The sequence below is a fragment of the Lissotriton helveticus genome, chromosome 4_1, assembly GCF_964261635.1.
Source record: "Lissotriton helveticus chromosome 4_1, aLisHel1.1, whole genome shotgun sequence".
NCBI lineage: Eukaryota > Metazoa > Chordata > Amphibia > Caudata > Salamandridae > Lissotriton > Lissotriton helveticus.
In genome coordinates, this window is record NC_136063.1 from 657,685,882 (window position 1) to 657,706,736 (window position 20,855).

The following is a 20,855-nucleotide window of genomic DNA, read 5'->3' on the forward strand; positions in this document are numbered from 1 at the left end:
TCCGGATTCAAAGAACTGTCTCAACTTAATATATCACACTTCTGGCATCCTCTCATGGAAACACTAAAGAGCATTTTTTGGACCTTAGGTAATTTAGACACTACTCTGCGAGCCATCTAGATACCATTCTCATGACCTTGATCAACCACTCCCAATTTTTCTTGCCCAGGGAACAATCTCTTTGCCTGTCAAACAAGAATAGCAGTACTAAAAAGATATATTCAGAGCCAAAGCCAATGCTTTCTTAGGTGAATTCCCTAGTTCTGTGGAGAGCATCCTCAACATCTTCACTTTACCTTTTATGATTACCTAAAAGCGCACACTAAAGTGAATTCATCACCCAGGAAGCTAGAATGCTGCCTCACGCAGATTCATCAATGGGTTTTCCACCAGTTCCACGTGATTAAATGCAGACCCAAAGGCTTAGGCTATTTGGAAAACCGCTTCTAGGGGGCATTCAATAACTGGATTTCTAGCTCTAAAAAAAGCCCAAACATCTTCTTCAAATCCTCAACCACAGATAAAGATGTAGGAAAGTGCTATATAAATACCAATTCGATAAAATAAAATTAATTCCACCAAATATAAAGATGAAAAACAATGCAAGCCACCCTTATTTTCTCCCTCACCCCAAATGAGTCTACAATTTCACAACTGCATCTGTCTTTGCTAAAGCTTCACCTGATACATTCCAGCTCAGCTAGGAGGTCAAGGCAAAAATCGAATCACTTCAATAGTAGTCAACATCATTACTAATCGTCCTCTACTACAACTTTCCTTCTAGTATCTACATTATCTTAGTATTAAGACAGTTGGGTTCCTGACCTCATTTAAAAAACACCCTGGTTCTCATGACAATAGACAACTGTAACTTGAAGCTAAATGCCTTTGGATCGCTAAAATATTGAAAAAATGGGATGATTCAAAGGTGCAAGTACTCTTTGAAGTATAGTACACACAGGACATCTATGAACACAACATCATTTGCAAACTCAGTTTGTTAACTGCCTTCATCAAAGTCTCAGACAAAATCCTTTTGGTTAGTGGTGTACTATTACCTTATTTTTCGGTTACTGCTATTCTACTCCCAAACATGGGTAAGAATAAAGTTGGGCGATGGCACCAGATTATCAAGAAAGCTGTAGACAAACAAAGACTTATACCAAGGATGTATGCTGGTACTGCACCTTTTTAATCTATTAATCTATTTATGTCTGACCTGACACAATGGCTTGATAAGATCAATTCTCATCCACCGCATTTAGGAAAGTTATCATTATCGCATCTTTCTTATGTGGACGATGAAGTGTTAATGAATCTAACTATTATTGGTCTCCGAAGTTCTCTTACAGAAATGATGGAATATATAACAAACTAGAAATTAACACATCAAAAAGTAAAACAATGCTCATCAGCAATCACCCGAGCTCCAAGAAGAATATCTGGCTCGATGGTAATCTGTTAGAGGAAGTAACTAGTTATAAATACTTGGGTCTTCACACGGATAATAGATTAAACCACCAAGAGCAGAAAAAAAATATGTCACAGAGAACTAGTGCATTAACATTCGCCTTTCGCACCCTGGCAAAAAAACTAAAGGGGCTGCCATACAAACCATTGCTTGCCGTGATAGCAGCAAAAATGCTTCCAACAATAACGTATGCCAGTATTGCTCTACACGTTAAAGATTCTGTACTTCTGAACAAACTGCTAGTCAGAACCTATAAAAAGGTTTTTCAGATCCATCAGTCAGCCTCACCAGCTCAGTTGCGACTTTAATTTGCACTCATAAATGAAACAATAGAGATTGTACACCACAATAAAGCTTTGGTACTCCCTGCTCAATAAGGCCCTCTGGACAGAACTTGAAAATGATAAAAAATCAGTATACAATCAATATCTCCAGAAAGCATTAACAAATACCTGCTAGGCCGAGATATGGAAGTATAATCTTCCCCATTCGACCGTTAATCAAATAATAATCAAAACAGCAATATCTCATACCTTGTTACTTGATACAAATACCATCAGCCTGAGATCGCATGCCTGGATGGTGTTTAAAAACTGTTAGACCCTTGCACTGGCACCTTATTTAAGTATTACATTTTCTGTTTATCGAAAAAGACAGCTGATGTCTCTACACTTTGGAAAAATACCGTTAATTGGGGACCAGTCAAGCTGGGTTTACAAAAGGCCTACAACATGCCGACTTTGCAGCAGTAAAAAAGAGGATTTTATTCATTTAATATGCCTATTCCCCAAACTCTACACAGCACGAGTCACTTTATTAAGAATAGATCTAAACTTCAGAGGAATAAGGACACGCAGAACGAATCACTGACAGAATATCGACGATTAAAATATTGAGATTCCAAGATATCAATGACAAAAAATAGAACACCAGAATAACGACTTCCTGTCTACAAAGAGGTAAGTACAAAAATATTGAATCCAAAATATTGTTGTAAATATTATAGTTTGTAAAAATATTGAATTTTTAAAATGTCTTAAAAGTAATGTAAAATAATGAAATAATGAATATAATTTAGATAAACCATACTTAAAAATACTTAACCTTAAAATTAATAAATAATTAATGTTAAAAAACATGCATTTTATCTGTTAATACATATATATGTTAACTTAATAATATTAGAAAATATTCAATATTTTTGGTGTTGGATAGTGGGAGGGTAAAATGTACTATTCCCACTCCATTGAGTGCAACAGTAGGGAAAGTGTTGGATAGCGGGAGGGTACACATTTCTATTCCCACTCCAGTGAGTACAACAGTAGGGAAAGCGTTGGATAGCAGGACGGTAAAAATTTCTATTCCCACTCCAGTGAGTGCAACAGTAGGGAAAGCGTTGGATAGCGTAGGGGTAAAAATTACTATTCCCACTCCAGTGAGTGCAACAGTAGGGAAGGCGCTGCAGGAGAAATCCCAATTTAGGGCACCTGCCTTTTAATCAAGATATAAACCTTCCAAAACCATATATTTTTAACATAGTCACATGATAAGATGTCTATCGCTGGGCACCTCCCTTACCCTCATTGGCTGGCTGTATTATCACAGTGAACTTCACATTTGTCAGATTTTTAGCATTTTTTCCCAAACCTGGCAGTTCCCTCCAGTTTCCCTCACACACAAACATCACCCTGCCAAAAACTTGACCCCCAACTACGTTCCAGGAACATGGGGGTTTCAGGTATGCATGGGTTTTCTATGGTTTCAACGTACCCACAGGCGATGATGACCTGGGTGCGGTGGATTTAGCAAATTTAGAAAGGAGCTACAAGCAAAGTGGCACTCTCAATTACCAATCTTTTGGGTACATGGTTTCTGTTGCTAGATGCCAGACCTCCCTCACCCGGATTGGCCGGATTGGCTGGCTGGGACAATGTCCTTGACAAGGCATTTTCACATTTTAAATATATATTTTGTCAAAATGTGTTAGTTTCCTTCAGTCTTCCTCACACACCCACTACAAATGCCATGGTTGCTGAATGCCAAGGATGCCTAGCCTTGATTCAACCCCAAGCTTCTTTCTTCCTCAACAACCATACACTTCCTGTCTCTTTATTACACTCCTGCATGTTCTTTTTCATCCCTGCATTCTTTCTTTGTCACTATTGTCCTATCTTTTTTTCCTGCTCCTTCCTCCCTTTCTACCTTTTCTGCATTTCTCTCTTGTTACGGATCGAAGCCTGATGGTGAAAAATAAGTCCTTGTCTGACAAATGAGTGGCGGTGCCAACCACCTGCAATCTTTAATTCAACACTGGGGACAGGAAAGAACCTAGCGGCTGGTTAATGGTTAATCAGGTTCAGTGTCGGCTGGCACAGATAGGTGGTGGCGGGGCGGGGGGTGAGGAGGGGAAAGAGGCTAAAGTAAGGAAAAATAAATAAAACTCACCTTACCTCCTCCCTGCTCCTTGACACTTCTAGTGGTCGTCCCTCCACTCCGCAAGAAGCAGGAAGCACACCCAGACTCCCCAGACCAATTACAATGCTGCAATGCAGCATTGTGATTGGTCTTAGCGATGTGGCTCAGTGTCTAGTCAGGGAATGGGGGCCTGGGCCTGTTCTCCACGCAGGCTGTAATGCAGCCTGTATGGAGAACATGCAAAGTGCGCATGACTGCATGGCCTGTCCAAGGGGGCCGGCTAAGCAGTCACTGTGAACTTAGGAGGGTGTCACTACTCCTCCCCTGCTCCGACAACAGAGTAGATCAGACCCACCCCGCCCACCAAGCTGCAGCAGGAACAGATACAATGATAATAACAACCAGCTATTATCATTTTACTTTTCCTTTATTACCACTGCCGAAAGCAGTGCGGCGACGCCACTGATCCACTGATCAAGTTAAAGTTAAAGGTTGGGATAGAGGGCTGGTAACCTGTCTAAGTGAGAGATGCAGTCTTTTTCTGTTGTCACTTAATATAGAAGTTGGTATATTTAAATCATGCTACTTACAGCCGAGTGCAAACCTGATCATCATAACCTCGCTCATACCTCACGTGAGTGCAATGCTCACTTTGTTTGCTGCAACTTTCTCTATGTTTCCTAATTCAGATTTTGTTTACTTTTTAAATCGTATTTCACATTCTGAAGAAGAAAGTAAACAGAGCACTGATAGCCCTCTACAATACTGTGTCTTCATTCGTCCCAGTGCTAGGAGATGGCTCCACCTAGAGCCTCTCCAGCTCTTCTGTCCAGCTCGCTCACGAGCCAGAAACTTATCTTTGAAATGAAAACCATGAATTTCCGCATCTACACTGGAAAAAAAGCTTAAGCCTCTCTCTGCTGAGATAAATCACTTGCCAGTGTTTTTACTTAACGACTTTAACATTTTTCAAATGACTTTTGCTGATCTAGGACTCAGCTGGAATGTTACTGGAACAAGATAATTAATTACTTTGTGATATACGCTTAAGCACAGACAATCAATCGAAATACGACTGCACTGCCATCCTCTTCATACAAAAAGGACTTTAAATAACTTAAAAATGATAGCTTTGTAAAAATTTTGAGAAATATTTTCAGGAAAGACTACCACATGCAAAGCACAAGACGGCAGGAATTTGTGTATTAAATTTGTGTTCACTCACTCATTCCTGTCAGACCCATGAACATACAATGACCAGCAGTGAAAAGGCAAGTATTTATTTTCCTCAGAAAGACTGTTTCACTACTTCCTAGCCAAGTAAAGATCGCGTCATATGCAAATGTACAACACAGACAGGTGGGCTAGAATATGGAAATGTGATCGGTCAGAATGGATCATGTGACTGTACATAAATTAATAATCTACTGCAGTGGAAGTATCACAATGAACTGAACTTTTAAAGGCACGTTTCTCAGGATTCGGATTGTCGGCATCTCCTGCAAGGAGAGGTAGTTACTCACGGCCCTTGGGGTTCCTCACCGATGGTGGAATACACGCATATGATCCTTCATGGGACTGATGGACTGTGACAGGCTCCTTTGTTTACCACCACCAACAGAAGGTGCTCTGTGTGGAAGACACGATGCCTGATCGACCAAGACAGCATTCTGAGCCTTCAGTAAGCAGGAGAAGATGCTCTCTGGAGCCACCTACAACAACCATTGTTCAGCAGGGAACGGGTAAAGATGGAGTTTTTACAGATATAGGGGGAGGATCGAATACTCCATTGAGGTTGAAAATAACCAAGAAGGAATCCACTTTCGAATTTGACCCTAAAAAATCCACAGAACTATATGAATGTTGTTGGGATGGAAGTGTCTTTTGCATGGTAATGGACGTACACCCAGACCCTGAGTGTCCAATCTGTACTGATGTCTGGAAATGGACAATAAGAAGGGTAGATTGAGACCCCATAAATTGTCAACTGTCAAGTAGCCAGTTGGGATGTGTGAAGAGGAGAAGCTCTGCAAGACATCTGCCTGTAACAAAAGTTTTATAGCTGGGTGAAGGGACATCACCCTGGGATTCCTCCTGCCCTGGAGCACCAATGCCTGACTGCTTGCCAAGTATAGTATGCACTGCAAAGAAGAGAAAAGCGTAAGAGGGAGCTACATAACTAGGGAATCCGGTAGAGTGGAATCCCTTAGCAGGGTGTGAGATGACGGCTGCATCGATTGGGTCATTACATGTGTTCAGGAAAAAGTAGTGGATCCTTTTATGCTAGAGGAGGGCGGCCGTTAATAGCGCCATGCTTGTTGCTGTGCCAAATCGGTCATTGCCTATGTGGAGTGAGGAACTGAACACCCCACATGCCAGGAATGTCATTATGAAGTGAGGTGTGATCATCTTTGTGCTGAGTAGGTCATCACTCATGTGCAGTGCGGGACAGGTGACCGTGTATCCGAAGGGGCTGCCATGGACCTATTGTCATGCTGAGTAGGCTGCCACCGGTATGCGTAAGTGAGCTGGTGACCCTGTATGCCAGGAGGTGCTGCTGTGAAGGAATCTGCTGTGTGATCAGGTCAGAGCCCATGTCTAGTGGAGAGACAGTGACCACACATGCCAAAAGGAGTTACCCTGATCAAGCAAGAAGTGTGACCTGGTCAGGATCGTCACAGGTGGACAAAGGGCATCTGATTGCTGTGGCTGCAAGACCGCGTGTGAGGAACTTGAGAATCAACAAGAGCAGCCCACCTGGGCCACATGCAATAAAATCACCGGAACCAGCCATCATCTCTCAAGCGCCCGGGGAGGTGGCACGCTCAGGAACTCTGGTCGCACCGATCATGCAAGTGTGGGTAAGACTGATTTCGGGCCTGTCGTCACCAGGGCAACTTGATTGCTAGATAGTGCTTCGGTGCAGGAACACTTTTGAATTGAAGACTGAGTCAGATTAGAACTCTTGACTCTGACTACTAGTGGGGATTACCCTGGATGTTGCCTACAGTGAATGGTGAATAACCACTACTGCTAGAGCCAGGAGGCAGTTGGACATGGGGAACTGTCTAAGAAACACTAAGTCCCTCAACACAAGGGAACTGCAGAAGTTGTTGGTTTATTGTGAGTATTGCATGCCCATTGTGTTAAAAGTAGTAAAATTAAATACTTATTTTTCCATAAAAGTGAGTATATGGCCGGGCAATAATTTATTGTTGGCTGCTGTTGCGTGTATTTTGATTTGGGAGCCTGTGCTCACCCCCTGTATCTACCTGCCCTCCCCCCCCAACCAAGGGAACCTTGGACTGCTTGGACGACACTATTACTGAGAGTCACGTACTGAAGCAGCTCATAATCCATGGTAGGCCAGATGCTGGGACATTTGCAATAAAAGGTCTCATCCCCCATAATTGGGCCCAGAAAATCCTGCTTGCCTTGTGGCCCTCTGAAGAGGGTTCTGGCAATTGTCCATTCAAATAATGGCAGGAGGAGCTAAGCCACACCTCCTTTCTAAATTTCTCTATGTAAACACCAAACCTTTGAAAACCTGGGGGTCTATAGTAGAGTAAAGCTAATCCTAGAAAGTGATAAGACCAATGCCCAATGCTTAGGTGCAAAGTGAAATCCTTTCAAACATTAGTGTAATGTTCATGTACCAACGCACATAGCCACTAGCAACAGTAGGTGTAAGCCAATGTCCAGAGATGGATTCCCATCAAAGTCTTGTTAATGATCAATATTATCATTTGGTCATCCAAAGGTAGGGATGGTGAGTCTCTGGATCATTGAGACAGAATCCATACCCTCCATAAGAGACAGGGTAACAACCCCTAAATTGCTCGTAGACCATATGTGTGACCATTAAATGGGAACAAGTGCAGTGCAAAAAGGAATAAGTGAGATTAAAAATTGAATAGAGAAAAACAGCGAGGAAAATCTTTAATTGCTATCAGTCTCTTTCAGATTAAAACCAAGAACAGTGCAATCATAGCAGTTTAAACAAATAGCTGCTTTAGGGCCGACATGTTTCTACCAAACAGGGAACAAACTCCCAAGGCTTTCTTCAGGGCCTCTGTTCTAAATAATTATTGCAACTGCATTTGTGTATTACATATAAATCAATAAACCAATATCAATAAGTGAAACTTTCAAAACCATAAAGGATATATATAACTATTCCTCCATGTCAAATGGTGTAATGTTCACCTACAAAAACAAACAGTGGCGTCAGTGTGTTGGACATGGTAACATAAAAGATATAGTTAAAGATTTTATTTTACTCACCCATAATGACAGGGGATCGGACCTCACCTCACCTGGACCAAGCTCAGGATAGAGGAGGCCACGCGCTAAAAAGGCAAGAAAAAAGAGGGTGCTAGATACAAGAGCAGGGTGATTGAACTTCCTTATTCAGAAAATCTGCCACCTCTCACTTTTCTTGACTTACAACCCTTACTTAAAGCTCACTGAAAAAAGCTCACCCACAATTCACTAAGAAGGCAGTCACTCAAATGCTTCTTCTTTATCAACAGGCAGTAAAAATGAGAGTCCACATAGTTGTTCTCTTTTCTATTCTATTGTCAGTAGTGGAAACATTAACCTCCTTACCTCTCCGTCGTTGCCTCAGACTGGACCTAAGTCTGGGGGAGGCAACGCGAGGAGGAGGACAGAACTACTTTGTAGCTGGAAAGACCGAACCCTTGACCAATCAGGGCATTTCATGTTCGAGATCGCCATGTTAGTTTATTAACATTAGTTTAATTGAAAAACGGCAACCAAATAAGTGAGAAATGGTTATAAACTTACTCCGTGTAACTGTGAAAACTCCAGAGTCATCCAAATCTCAAAAAAGCCAGGTTCCTGTGCTGGCGAGATCTCGCGCTAGAAACAGAGATCTCATCGCGGCCTGCAATGGAACTACAGGATGACGTCATCCGTGGCTCAACAGTAGTTTGCGGTGTTCAAGAGTCGAGATCGGCTCGAAAAGGTACTGACATAATGTGTTAGTTTATGTATGCCTCAATATCATGTATTACCTAAGTAAAGACATGTACCCTATATTAAGAGCAGCTAAGGAGAACCAAAGCCGAATCAAAGCGTGTTCTAGCGATATTCAAAAGAGATTACGGCAAGATGGTGCAAACTAAGGGACTGTAGTTTTATTTAATATATTAATAGAACACGGGTACTGTGGACAAAGGGATCCCTGTTCAGTGAGCTCCACTGTGGTAGCACGAAGAAATTACTCGTGCATACTGTGCAGGTAACTCAGAAGAACTACAAAATGACGTCATCCGCGAACAAATTGTAGTTCAGAGGGCATATGGCATCCTGAGTGCACTAGCAAAAATTAATCGAGGTCTCACAACGGTGCCTATAGACTCCTATGATGTATTAAAGGGCCCAACAATAGTATCAATACCAGGAATAAGAGGTAGCTATGGTATTCCTGTCTGGAAGCATAGACACAATATATCAATAAATTGGAAGCTTGTCAAACAGGACTGTCCTATCAGTCATGGTCCTCATAGAGGAAGGGCATGACAGGAGAGACTGAGTATCCCTCCATGCAGTATAGGAAAGAAACATGTCAGAATCAAGATCACCCAGGACCCAATCTGTAGAGATATATAATGAAGCCTATGGAACTAAACCCACAGTAGGTAGTAGTCTCAGAGCGTGGTCCAGGGTATTTCACCATTAAGCCCCCGGGTATCTGTCGATAGTTTATATATCCATTTCTGCTCCTTGGCAAAAAGATATTTAGAAATATCTCCAATGTATGAGGGTATGAAGGGTTTCTCTAAAACCGTCCATGTGAAATCAGTCTCGCGATGGTTTCGTTCAATGAAATGTTTAGTCAATTTAGAAATACTTTTCTTGCATCTGAAAGCACTTTTGTGCTCCAGCATTCTAGTACGGACCTTCCTGGTTGTCATGCCTATATATTTCTCTGCGCAGGGGCATGTCAGTTGGTAGATTACCTGCGAGCTATTGCAGTCCGAGAAATTTTTCAAAATCCATGGACGGTCAGTCCCAATATCTATCTGTGTCGTTTTGGAAGTCTGAGGACACACCGAACAATGTCCGCACGGATGATGGCCGGTCACTGCCGCAAGATCCCATAATGTGCCTACAGCACGCCTGTGCTTTTCTTGCGGACGGGTATGTATTAGCCGATCTTGTAGGTTGCTCGATCTTTTAAAGGCAAAAAAAAATGGTGGTTCTATTTTGTCATTGGTACAGTTGAGCACTCGCCAGTGATGTCTTACAATCCGTTGGACCTGGTTAGATTTCCTATTGAACGTGCTGACAAACGTAAGACGTTCAAGAGGAGCCTTTGGAGGGGCTTTCTCCAGTAGTGCATCACGGTGATTATTGACTGCTCTTTTCAATGAGCGTTTAATCAATCGTTTCGGATAATGTCTGGCTTGTAGTTGGTTAGATAAGCCCTCAGCATGTTTATTGAAGGTTTCTAGTGTGGAACAATTCCGCCGCACCCGTAGGAATTGAACCATAGGGCAAATTATCCTTCAGGGCTTTGGGATGCTGACTTTCATACAATAGCAGAGAGTTCCTGGCCATGGATTTCCTAAATAGTTCAGTTTGTAGACCCACAGGGGTCACATAAATAGATAAATCCAGGAAGGAGATTCTTTCTCTACTGCTCTCCACAGTAAATTTAAGGAGCTCGTTGTGGGAATTTAACCACTGATGGAAAGCCAGAATGGACTCCGTATCACCTCGCCATTCCACGAGGATATCATCTATATAACGCTTCCACCAACGGATGTGTGGGAAGAATGGGTTGGTGGAAGTCAGGACATGTTCCTGTTCAAAGGAATGAACATAAAGGTTCGCCAGACTGGGTGCAAAAATGCTTCCCATGCTGGTACCTGATGTCTGTAAATAGATGGTGTTTTCGAACATGAAAAAGTTTTCTTTCATGGCAATTTTTGCTAATGCCATGATGAAAGAGACTGGCGTGATTGATTCCAAATTGGTACCCTCTAGGATGGAAGTGATAGTATCAAGGGTTTCATCCTGGGGGATGGAGGTATAGAGAGATTCGACATCGAACGAAACAAGATGGTCTGTTGCTTCATCAAAGTCGATCTCAGGGATTACTCGTAGCACATCCTTAGTATCCTTAAGGTATGTGGGCATTGTCTGAACCAAAGGTCTCAGGAAAAAATCCACAAAGGACGACAAAGGCTCCAAAAGGGAACCTTGCCCCGATATTATGGGTCTGCCAGGTGGTGGTCTCTGAGCTTTGTGGACCTTTGGTAGAGTGTAGAAATAAGGCACAGTGGGATTCTGTGCTTGTAGGAACAAGGCCTCATGGTTGGTGATCCAACCTTCACTCAAAGCTTCATCAACCATCTATTTAATTTCAATTGTCAATCTGTCCGTCGGTCCATTACTTAGAGGAATGTAGGAGTTAGTATTACTCAACTGTCGCAAGCATTCATTCCTATATACCTCAGTGTCCTGGATGACAATAGACCCCCTTTGTCAGCGGGTTTGATAGTAATCAGGGTATCTTTTGCTAGTTGTTGTAAAGCCTCTTCTTCAAGTCTTGAAACATTTTTAAAAGTGTTGTTTCTAACCATTTCTCACTTATTGGTTGCCGTGTTTCAATTAAACTAATGTTAATAAACTAACATGGCGATCTCAAACATGAAATGCCCTGATCGGTTAAGGAGAAGTGTGGCTCACTGGTTAGAGCGGCAGACCTGGAAGCAGAGGTCAGCCCGGGACCAGGGTTCAATTCCCGGCTCGGCGGGGTCTTGAGTCCTAAAATGTCCATGGACTCGACAATTCTCGCTCCGGTGCCTACTCGATTCACGGGTTCACACTCTGCGACTCTGGGCAATAGCTTGCTTAATCTCCACAACGGCCCCTCGCGGCGGGATGCCTGGCTTTCACCTTGCGGATACCCTGCCGGGGTTATCTCACAGGGGAATACCAGGACGGGTTCCCTAAGCAAGCGCTTAGAAACCGCTCGGTGATTTGCGCTATAAAAATTCCTTTACATTTACATTTAAGGGTTCGGTCTTTCCAGCTAGAAAGTAGTTCTGTCCTCCTCCTCGCATTGCCTCCCCCAGACTTAGGTCCAGTCTGAGGCAACGACGGAGAGGTAAGGAGGTTAATGTTTCCACTACTGACAATAGAACAGAAAAGAGAACAACTATGAGGACTCTCTTTTTTACTGCCTGTTGATAAAGAAGAAGCATTTGAGTGACTGCCTTCTTTGTGAATTGGTGGTGAGCTTTTTTCAGTGAGCTTTAAGTAAGGGTTGTAAGTCAAGCAAAGTGAGAGGTGGCAGATTTTCTGAATAAGGAAGTTCAATCACCCTGCTCTTGTATCTAGCACCCTCTTTTTGCTTGCCTTTTTAGCGCGTGGCCTCCTCTATCCTGAGCTTGGTCCAGGTGAGGTGAGGTCCGATCCCCTGTCATTATGGGTGAGTAAAATAAAATCTTTAACTATATCTTTTATGTTACCATGTCCAACACACTGACGCCACTGTTTGTTTTTGTAGGTGAACATTACACCATTTGACATGGAGGAATAGTTATATATATCCTTTATGGTTTTGAAAGTTTTACTTATTGACATTGGTTTATTGATTTATATGTAATACACACATGCAGTTGCAATAATTATTCAGAACAGAGGCCCTGAAGAAAGCCTTGGGAGTTTGTTCCCTGTTTTGTAGAAACATATCGGCCCTAAAGCAGCTATTTGTTTAAACTGCTATGATTGCGCTGTTCTTGGTTTTAATCTGAAAGAGACTGATAGCAATTAAAGTTTTTCCTCGCTGTTTTTCTCTATTCAATTTTTAATCTCACTTATTCCTTTTTGCACTGCACTTGTTTCCATTTAATGGTCACACATATGGTCTACGAGCAATTTAGGGGTTGTTACCCTGTCTCTTATGGAGGGTATGGATTCTGTCTCAATGATCCAGAGACTCACCATCCCTACCTTTGGATGACCAAATGATAATATTGATCATTAACAAGACTTTGATGGGAATCCATCTCTGGACATTGGGTTACACCTACTGATGCTAGTGACTATGTGCGTTGGTACATGAACATTACACTAATGTTTGAAAGGATTTCACTTTGCACCTAAGCATTGGGCATTGGTCTTATCACTTTCTAGTATTAACTTTACTCTACTATAGACCCCCAGGTTTTCTTTGGTTATTCATGTTAGTTGTTAGGGGACGTAGCCTGGCTGGGTCTTTAAACTTCCCTGAGAACCTCCTATCCTGTATGTTATATGAACACTAAGCCTTTGACAGAACCCAAAGATTACCATGTTGTTCCAGCAGACTGATCCCAATATATTTTTCAGGCAAGTGTGGCAAAAGGGAGGGAAACAAGCAAATCTCAGTTTTTATAACCTGGAAGGTATAATTTAGAAAGGAGGACATTTAAGAACACTCAGTCCGCTTTTTTAGGACTGGGAAGAGTAGGAACCTTATTGGGTGAAACAGGATCGGTCCTGGGTATTATCCTGTGTAAAAGATCCCCGATGTAAGGATGGCAGGAAAGAGACAATTTTAGAAAACTGCAGGAATTATCTCAGCTAAGGAAAACCCTGATGTAAGGGTGTAAAAGAGAAAATCTGGAGGAGAGATTCCTCCCTGACTACGGAAAGAGAATATAGTTTGTGGCAATTCCTGGATGAGGTCAATATGGGATAAGGAAAGCAACTGCAATATAAACGCTCCAAGATGCAAAGGCTTTTTGGCACCAAATTGATGCTATCCCATATTTAAATAATAAACGTTTACGTTATCCCAAGTATCGGCATAGTTTAGAGTTGTAGGACAACAGTGACACAGAACTGTAATAATCAATATTAGAACATTGGAATGTGGAGCACTTCTTTGAAGACAATGGAGTGCTCCAAGCTTGTATGGGCCAGTAAAGGCCTGCAAAGCAACATTCCAATGTTGTTTTCACAAAGGCCTCTCGGAGCCCGAGGGGATTTAAACCCCCTCCGGCTCTGGGAGGCCTTTGTTTTATTTGTTAGAACATTCTGCCCTCTAGTGACTGAATGTTCTAATAGCCTTATAGCCCTTCATAGCTGGGCTATACCGGCTATTAACCCCTTCTCTGCAGGGGTAATTCCCCCGCTTTGCTGGGGGGCGCGCGCACAGCGCCCCTGTGCTGATGACGAGCTCAGCTCGTCATCAGCCACAGTGTTTGTGTGCTGATGACGAGCTCAGCTCGTCACGGCCACACCCGTTCCTTAGAACGCTCAGTACAGCAGGGGAATTATCCCCGCGTGTGAGCGTTCTAATGGCCATGACGAGCTCAGCTCGTCATCAGCACACGCGCACCATGGCTGATGACGAGCTGAGCTCGTCATCTGCATGGGAGGGGTTAAAGTCCCGAGCCAGCGGGCCTTTAATAGCTGGTATAGCCCGCTAGGGCAGGCTATAAGGTTATAATATGTTTTTGTGGATACTATGAATATTATCGTATTCATTACCATTACTGAGTGTGGACTCACTCCCCTCTCTCAACAATAGTATTAAATAAAGGAGCAGTAATGGGTGATTTTCTGCTCTCACGTAGTGACACAGATATTATCTTGTTCAGGTGAAACCCTCTGCTCTTCCTCTTCTGGGAGTTAGAACACTCTTTTGTTACACAGCAGAGAAGGGATTGACGCCCCTATAGTTGTCCTTAATTGGCCTCAATTAGAACTTCTGCTATGAGACTCACGAATAAATATTACAACCTCATACCTCTTCTTGATCTTGTTTTCTCTCTTAATTTAGGGTTACTGTCACCCCTGAGACAGACAACACCCTAAGCTTACATTTTGCTTTTACTCCTAAAAAACCTACTCATAATATAGGGCAAAATCCTCATTCCTATTTGTTGCTTTGACTGTTTCTGCACATCTGATATATGACTGGCAAGTCATTTCGCTCAAGTAATTTTTAGGAAAGGGATCTGCTGTTGTGCTGCGTGGAATTTATGGATGCAACTTTCCCGTAATTTTGCAATTATAGATTAGAAGAAATGATGATTACAGGTTGGCCCCGCTTTCTCCATTGACTACCCTTTTCCTGTTTTTTCCATTAATGTCTGTAAGGTAATAAAACAAGACCCACCTTTGTGTTGCTGTTTCATATTTTATTGTGTGTTGTGGATGTTGGGTTGGTTTTTAGTATGATTAAGAGGAAGGATGGTTTTCCACATACCCTTGTTTTAGGCTTTTGGTGAAGGTTGAGCTCATGTGTATGCTATTGCATAAAAAAGATGTGCGCTGATGGGAGGGACATGAATAAAGAAATGAAGAGCTTTGATCACCACTCATGCATCCTGGACACATAGGATACATGAGTGGCCCAAAACAAGGGTATACAGACAATCTGTTACTTGGGGACACTGGCCTTACAAGAAGAACAGCAAGGCTTGACAGCATGTTCCTTCTTTGTGTGCTAACTTTCTGCACGCAGGTTGCAAAATGGGGCATATGCACAATATGTGGAAAAAAGATTTGTCCTGCTACTGACACAGCCTGCATGACAGTGAAATTGGTTCTGGGGCCCATGGTGGCTTCGCATCTTTTGTTGGTAAAAGGCAGGGTCCTAGCGCTAGAAATCTAGATTTGCAAAAGCCTTTGATGGTTTAGAAAGATAGCGTGGTTTCGAAAAGATTGTGTGTTCACCGCATGTTTAAAGGAATGATGTGGTAATTGTGCTTCCCACAGAGGTTGCGAGGCCAGCGCTTTTAAGGGAATATAGTTGTTTACAACGTATGCTTTTACAACGACGCATTGTTACATCGCAGTACCATTATAACAAAAGTCTTTACAAAGACTTGCTCTAGATGGTGCGCTGGAAAAAGGAATAGTATAATTTACTATTCCAACTCCAGTAAGGGCAACAGTAGGGAAGGTATTGGAATAGTAAATTATCCTATTCCTTAGTTTAGAGCGCCATCTAGAGCAAGTCGTTGTAACGACTTGCGGTGTAATGGTACTGTGATGTAACAACGCAGTCTTTGTAACGACAGCGTTGTAATCTCTATGCGTTGTAACGCATGCAATGTAATGGTTGTTTCCCCTTTTAAGGCCTCACTTTTCGCCAGGGCCCAACAGTTTGTTTTGGCTGCTATCCTTAATCTCTTGCTAGGTTAGTGTTTTTAGTGTATTTGGAGAGCCGGTTCTTAAGGATGACAGGTACTTGAGGAGGGCGTTTTGCTGTACTAGTCCTTGATTGTGAACCCCAAATTCTAAACGAATGTTGTGCAGATGACGTGTATTGTGGGAGATGGAATAGCAGGAGGAAGACTTTACTCTGGGCATTGTTCAGAAACAGGCTTAGCTTCGCCGGGAAGGCTACTGATCCGTAAGACAGCACTGGGATCAGTTTTGCTTGGATTGCTGCCAGAGTTGGTTACCAAGTTAGTGTGGGTAATTTACTGTGCAGTTTTTGAAAGTCAGCAATAGGTGAAGTGATGTGAGGCTTTAGGGAATTTAGATAAAGCCTGGGAGAGTGCCGTTCTTGAAGCCAAACCCTATAGCTGGGTTTCCTTTCTACTGTGCTACCTCCCAGATACAAATTGCCCTTATTTTTGCGGACATCCCGAAGATGACTAATTTAGTTTTATCTAAATCAACTGTCATATGGTTTGTTGTACAGTAAAGAGCCAATGTGTTAAGCAAATTTTGCATGCCAATTGGAGTTCAATTCATGATGACTATGTCATCTGCGTATTGAAGTGACGTCGGTGGTGGTTGTCCCAATTTTGGGGAATGTGAGTGCACCTCATTCAGAGATGTGCTCAGATCTGACCTTGTTTTAGGCCCCGTCCTGTTGGTATTGTTTGCGTTAGGGCCTTATTTGTGCCCAGGCTAATCTTTGCCCATGAGTACAGTAGCTGTAATGCTCACAGGAGGTTAGCTGGGACATTCCATGATGCCAATTTATACCACAGCAAGTTCCTGTCTACATGGTAGAAGGCTTTTGAGAAATCAATAAAGCACATGTAGAGCAGTTGTTTTTTGTGAGTGTGTTTCGCTATTAGCATACAAAGGGCGACAAGGTTGTCTGTCGTGCTCAAGTTAGAATGAAAACCTGTTTGGTTGTGCGAGAGCTTGCAGGAATCCTCCACCCAGTTTTCCAATTCCAGCAGTAGGAAGCCAGCAAAGATCTTTGCATCAGAGTCTAGTAATGCAATCATACGATAACGATCTGGGGCAGAGTAAGGACTTTTTTGTAGATTTGATGGAGGATTGATTGACAAAGGTATGGAGTTTTCATGGAGGCAGAAATTAAATAGTTGACAGAGTAATTCGCTCCATAAGTCTGGGTCATGCTTGTAGCTTGAAGCTGGCACCCCTATTGGGCTCAGCACCCCAATTCCCATTATTTTCTATATTGGCACTGCAATAGCGGCTGGGGGAAGGCAAGAGCTGAAATGTCATTTCTTGTTGTTTTTACGCAGGAGGACAGACTTGTTGCTGCGATATAATGATCCAAGATCAGCAGGCCATGTTTGTTGCTGGAAGTTATTGCAAGCAGCACTGATTGTGCCCTGCTCCAACTCATTGATCAGGGCCCCCATGGATTTGTTGTTTTTAGATTTGCAGGCTTGTACAACTTCTATACAGTCTTGCTTGTTCCTTGCACACTTTGCCTTCCAAATAGCTTTCTTACATTTCTTCTTGAACTCTATAAGTGTAGGAGAAGGCGTTTGGGGTGCTTGCAAGTGTTGCTTTGCATTCACTACATTTAGAGCCCACCTCTTTTATTTGAGGGTGCTATTGTACCATCTGTTGTTGGCCGGACATTGGTGGAGCAGACGTTGCCAATTGTTTGCTCCAAGGAAGTTTTTTTAATCTACTAGCATGTTTACCCAGGCAACCTGTGGATTCTGTGGCTCCCACATGATTAGCAGATTGGTCACTTTCCTTTGCTCATATTTTCCTTGGGTAACTTCCATCCATCTTATCTAATGCCACATTGTTCCTGGGTCTTGAAGGCCTACATTGCACCAATATTCATTGTTGTTTATGATCTCAACCATGACCAATGGCCTTCTACTGTAAAAGCTGTAACCCTGTGGAATAGGTGGAAGGAGACAAAAACGTAGTCTAGCACTGACTCTGCTGACGTGGATTTCCGAGTCGCCGAAATTGGGCAATCTGTGACAAACCATTTAATGCTCTAAGACCCATTCTTTCGATTGTTGACTGCAGTTGGTGATCAGCTCTTTCAAAAATGTCGTATTTTGAGGCCTGTGCAGGTATGTCCTATACGACATTCAAGGCACGTGCTTCCGTGCTACTCCAACGGTGGCTAGCCAGATTAGATTGAATTCGCCAGTCACTATCCATTGTGCATACGAGTGACGGCTGTTAAGTTCAAGCAGTGCATGTTTCAAGACGGTAATAGCCTTTTGGCTGTGGAAGCCCTAAGGGTTCGGGTAAAAGTTCACTACCAAGACCTTGATTTCCCAATTCTTAGATTTCCAGTTATTAATTAGTAGCGCTTGCATCTGAGGAGAGTTTGTGTCCAGTTCGGCTATGTTTACACTTTTGTTAAGAGTCACGTAAGTGCTCATCCCGCCTTTAGGCCTGCCTTTGCCTCCGTTTTATGCTGCAGGTTTATGGAATTTTGCATATCCCCTGAGGGGTGTTTCTCCAACGCTCCAAGTCTCCAGGAGACATATTATATTGAATGCACGTAAGTAGGTTTCTAGCTTTGGATCAAGTGCAATTTTAGCTATGCCTGAGATGTTCCATCAAGTTCGAGCGATTTTGTTCTTGGGAGTAGTGACCAGGTGTTTTGTTGATGCCTTTGTGCTAGGAACATTTGTGAAGGGCAACCGTGAGTCGGTCAAGACTTGTGTTACCTGATGGCGTTACCTGGTTCCATGTATTGTAGATAAGGTGATTTCGAGATTTTGTTTTGAATGTGGCAAGGCACTGAGTGGACCTTTTGCACCTATTTGCACTGATTGGCTGGTTCTCGTAATAGCATGGTTGTCCCGGGTGCACTGCGATAAGAAGTGAGGGCATTTCTCTGGTACTGGAGAGCACCATTGGATTACCCACTCTTCCAACAGGGCACTGTGAAGGTCATGGAGTCTATTTCGGTATATTCCCTGCTCTCCCCTGGTCCAGGCGGCAAGAAAGGTACACGGTCTAAGCCCTTGCTATTTATTTTGTCAAGGTGTGAGAGGGTCGAGCAGATTTGAGTATATATGACCAGTTTAAAATATCCCAGGGACCTAAAAAATTATACGTTGGCTGGAGAATCAAAGCGGCCGACAAAACGGGCGATGTATTTGTCTCACGTTCTGTAATTCTATTGCACCCGTGCATTAATGGAGACTGAGGAATTAGCCATTGGTGGCAGTAAAGGCTTTTGTACTTGAGTGGAGCACCTCTCTTGGTCCATTTTTGTGAGGCTAGCATGTGTTGACAGGAGTACGCTGTCTGCATTGGAGACTGGGCAGGGCTGATATATTTTCCTAAAGCGTGCCTGAGAATTAAAGTATTGCAGATTTTGGGTTTTCGTATCCTTTTACGTCTCCCTGAGTTGTGATAGTGTGATGCAATCGCCTCCCCAGGGGTATTGTAGACTCACTGAGCTGGTAGCAGGACGTGTGGCCTGATCTGAAGCTGTTAGAGATGTAGTAGCGACCCTGCTTTTCTGGGTACTTATTGCCTGCTTGGGGTACTCGCTTCCAGTTTTGAAGATTCCTGGAGATGGTGGGGCTAGCTGGTCGTTAGGTTGTTTTTCCATGATTTTCAAAGGTTTAATTGCCTGCTCATTAGACGGCATTATGGGTTACTCTTCCTTCTGCGATTTTGGGGTGCATAGTATAATAACTGCTTGCAGATCCAGATTGTAGTTGGTGGCACCCTGCGTGTCCCCGAGGTCATGTGATCTCGTGCTCTGGAGGCCATATCTTACTGAGTTTGAGGCTTGGCTAGCCATGACATTATCTGCAATGTTCTGTGTACTGTGTTGTGATGGTGTCCTCTATTGGGCTGGTAGGCAGGCATCAGGCATGGTTTCCTGATATCAAACGACCTTACGGTATTGTTGTTGTGTTTTTTCAGCCTTTTTAAAAACAAATCTTGAAAGCGCTGGTTCAAACTAAGGAGATTTATGGTCCGCTCACCTATTTTCCTTGGGGTGTACGGTAGGAGTTGTGTTGAAGTCTGCATGACCTATGCTATCTTTTGGTCCTACTTCTCCTGTGTGTGCTTGCCAAGCTGGTTCCTAGCACGGGGCAGGTCTGATTCAGCTGATGGTTGGAGTTTATCTTTGAGGGCATCATCCTCCCCCTGGTGAGAGCGCCCCTTGGATGGTGTAGGATCTTGTTTGCTCTGGGCAGAGACTGATTTTTAGGTCTCATGGGCATGGCAGGGCAGAGCCCTGCTCCGCCTCTGCGAGCGATCTTGTAAATACAAGATTTCTAAAAGAGACTCTAAGCCCCGCCCCTCCTTTCCATTGGGTAGCGTCAGCGTTTATGGTAAACACTGGCTTCCCAATGGAAAGGAGTGTTTTTGGGTGCCACCCTGTCCGTTTTTCGGACAGCCCCTCCGGACATCATGGCCTGGTTTGTGGCTGTCGTGAAGACTTTTCTTATCTGCTTGTTTGTTTTAACTAGCAGATAAGAAAAGTCTTCACAAGGGCTCTCCGTCACGCCCGCACATTCCAGCCCCCGGCTGACATTCCGGCTGGCAGAGCGCCTGACGCGCAGCTTAGGAATATGGCCGTGAGGGCCGAGGCCAAGGGAACTCTGTGGATGCACAGAGCTGGGCTCCTGTGCATCACTATATTCCTGAATTTTTTTGGTAGCTTGCTATGTTGGGCAGGATAATATTTTTAAGCCCACCCTTGGTAGAAATGAAGGTCCACGCCCCAGGATGCTGTGGATATGATGCAGAGAACAGAAGAGTCTTTAATTCTTTC

General features: G+C 43.2%; 1 protein-coding gene and 1 long non-coding RNA gene across 2 annotated transcripts in view; one reads left to right on the plus strand and one right to left on the minus strand.

Annotated features, from left to right (window-relative positions):
- The window catches only part of RP1 (RP1 axonemal microtubule associated), a 1,491,030-nt gene that overhangs the window by 1,340,521 nt on the left and 129,654 nt on the right, over positions 1-20,855 (minus strand). The window lies entirely within an intron of this gene.
- The window catches only part of LOC144827280 (uncharacterized), a 40,677-nt gene that overhangs the window by 1,112 nt on the left and 18,710 nt on the right, over positions 1-20,855 (plus strand). The gene's annotated exons all lie outside the window — the stretch shown is intronic.